This window comes from Euprymna scolopes, chromosome 41, assembly GCF_053919585.1.
Source record: "Euprymna scolopes isolate OS-2025 chromosome 41, ASM5391958v1, whole genome shotgun sequence".
Classification (NCBI taxonomy): Eukaryota; Metazoa; Mollusca; class Cephalopoda; order Sepiida; family Sepiolidae; genus Euprymna; species Euprymna scolopes.
In genome coordinates, this window is record NC_136522.1 from 47,427,275 (window position 1) to 47,430,817 (window position 3,543).

Genomic DNA, 3,543 nt, shown 5'->3' on the forward strand with positions numbered 1-3,543 from the left:
TTAATGTCTTTAGTTCTGTCTTTGTTTTTGCAAACAGTTTCGAGTCATCCATGTGCATTAGGTGGTTCATTCTTTTATCTGTATTAGTGAACTTTGCATTATCTTAGTATAGGGGCATCATGGTAATAAGGAACAATAGGAATCATCTTGGAAGATCCCTCTTTGTATTTTAATCTCAGTTATGTGTTGTCCATCAGCTGTCAGTTCAAATTATTATTATTATTATTATTATTATTATTATTATCATTATTATTATTATTATTATTATAATTATCATTATTATTATTATTATCATTATTATTATTATTATTATCATTATTATTATTATTATCATTATTATTATTATTATCATCATTATTATTATTATCATTATTATTATTATTATTATTATTATTATAATTATCATTATTATTATTATTATCATTATTATCATTATTATTATTATTATTATTATTATCATTATTATTATTATTATCATTATTATCATTATTATTATTATCATTATTATTATTATTATCATCATTATTATTATTATCATTATTATTTTTATTATTATCATTATTATCATTATTATTATTATTATTATTATCATTATTATTATTATTATCATTATTATTATTATTATTATCATTATTATTATTATTATCATTATTATTATTATTATCATTATTATTATTATTATCATTATTATTATTATTATTATCATCATCATCATTATTATTATTATCATTATTATTTTTATTATCATCATTATTATTATTATCATCATTATTATTATTATTAACAATGCATTATACAGATATCAACTTTCACCATTTTAAAATATGAAATTGTCCGATATGATTGATGATTAATCTGATGTTGCTAAAGTAAAATAAAGCCTACTTTACCAATTTTAAATGAATTGTTCCCAAATCAAATTTTGTCATCTTTTCGACTAAAGCAGCAAAATGTTTAATTCAATACATTTTAAATAAATAGAACTTGTTTTATTGATTTGAAGCTTATCTAGTTCACAAATTGTGTTTACGATAAAGAAACAGAAATTGTTTATTATTTTAAAAAAGACTGAAATAATAAATAAGAAACATATTCGTTTTATTTAAATAATATTTGGCTGATAATGAAAATTATTTTTACTGAAGAAGAAAAATCCATTTTGTTTCTTTATAGTATTGACTCTGGCAGACATTTATTATTTCAAAAGAAATATTATTAATAATAGATAAATGTAGAAAACACCGTGAAATTTCCACGGGTCCCGTAAGTAAATAAATAATACAAGTCTATATTAATATTGATTTTAGTTCCCTCCCACTCCAAGAACTTAGACACCAGAGTAGGAAAATGGAATTGAGAAGTCACCGCCCACAAGGAGGGCCACTTTGACTTGCAAAAGTGCCTTGGTCGCCCCGTCGGCAGTCTCCGGTAAGAGCGCTTCAGACGATTAGCAATAAACTAACCCCCTTCTCAAAGAGACAAGGCAAGGCCTGGGTGGGTGGACCCCCTGAAACTGCAATGAACAGAACTCCCACCGCTAAATCAACAGGGATCGGATCATAACAGGAATGGTCTAATCTCTATTGATTTGGGGGTCCAGGATAAAAATATTTATGAATTCACTGAGATAAAAGATATGTTCGTTCTTGTAATGAAATCTAGAAAACCGCGAACACTTGTTAACACTGCGCATGTTTATAAGTGTTTTGAGGTCACGTGCACATTCGAGAAGACTGTGTTCATTTAATGACTGTGAATGATAGAGAGAGAGAGAGCGAGAGAGAGAGAGAGAGAGAGAGAGAGAGAGAGAGAGAGAAAGATGGAATGATAAACATCCTTTTCGTTGTGATACAAGACGTCGTATTGTTAAGAGCAAAGAAAAGGTTCGTTGTGAAATGGATGTAAGAATTTCACACGCGTTGGAGCGAAACCAATTTTACCTCGGACAGCATTGACACATTCTGAATTCCGTGCGTGGTTTTCTCTCGAAACAGATTCTACACAATTCTTGTCATATACATCCCCCCCCCCCGTTGACTGTGGTATATTGCTGGTCCGGTGCAGTTCAAGGGGTCCACCCTTCCAGGCTTTTCCTTCCCTCTGTGAGAATGGATTAGTTTGGTGCTAATCGCCTGAGGCGCCCCTACCAGAGAATGCCGACAGGGCCACTCAGGCAATTTTTGTAGGTCAGAGTGCTCCTCTTCGGGGACGCTAACTTTTTAATCAAACTTTCTGACCTTTGTGTCACATTTCTCATCCTGGGAGAGATAGAGAGAGTGTTAATGTCTTTTTCATTTCCTTTTTTTTTCTTTTCTTTTCTTTTTCTTTTTTTCTTTTCTTTTTCTCCATTTTCCGCTTATATCTTTCTTCCACTTTTTTGTTAACTTTTACTTACTCTTTTTCTTCTCTCTCCTCATCTTCTTTTTCTTCTTTTTTCTTCCTTTTCTATTTCATTTTCTTCTTCTACCTCCCATTTTTCTTTTTCCGTTTCTTTCTTTTTATTCCACTTTTCCTTCTTTTTTTCTCTGCTTCTTAATCTACTTTCTTTTCTTTTTCTTCCGTTTACTCTTCTTATTCTTCGTTTTCTCCTTCCTTATCTTCCTCTTCATCATCATCTTCTTTTAGTCATCTACTTTTGCTAGTAAACTTGACGAATATATATATATATATATATATATATATATATATATATATATATATATATATATATATATATATATATATATATATTACACTGTCCCTAATAGAGAAGGTGATGCCTAGGAGGATTGTATCATGATAACAGAATATATATTACTTTTGTTAACGCCTCCGTTCAATCTTGAAAGACAATGGATACCCCCTGTAAGGGTGGTTGCGCATGTAATTCTGAGGCAAGAGTTGCGCATTCCACAACCACACCTCTCCTGAATTGGTACTACTTGAGTTCAGTGACAAGAAGTCCAGGACGACTGGAAACAATGCCGAGATAAGCGGAGAGCACATGCAGCACCAGGAATTCCCAAATAGTCACCCATTTTAGTACTGACCAGGCTCAATGTTGCTTAACTTCGGTGATCTGACGGAAACCGATATATCAACGTGATTATGCAGTACGTTAGTCTGAAAAAGAAATTAAAGTAAACTTAGTAAGATAGTAATGGCATAGTTTCGACTTCAAAAGGTGATGTCACCACCAACAGTTGACAACGCCCACATTTTGTTGCGTCACACAAACGTAGAATGCGTTGATGTTAGCGAAAAAAATTGAAAATATAATTTTTTTTTGTTTGTGAATATAACATTGGCATTTAAAATATGGCGATTTATATATATTTAAGAACATCAGGAGTATCTGGCATCGCAATGTCGAAGAATTAAATCTCATAGATATTCGCAACATTCTCGTAGTCTTCACTGTTTGGGGAGGATACTGTTAGAAGCGGTATCGTTAGAAAATTTTGTTTATATGTATCAACCCTCAACTAGACAAAAGCTCAAATCAGTACAATCAATCGCAGCACGAGAGACATCCCCTTCAAAATCCTGCACGTAGTATAAAAG

At 31.1% G+C, this 3,543-nt stretch overlaps 1 pseudogene; it reads right to left on the reverse strand.

The window, feature by feature from the left end:
- Window positions 1-2,980: 2,980 nt before the first annotated feature.
- On the reverse strand, window positions 2,981-3,098 carry LOC145266741 (5S ribosomal RNA; annotated as a pseudogene).
- Window positions 3,099-3,543: the final 445 nt, after the last annotated feature.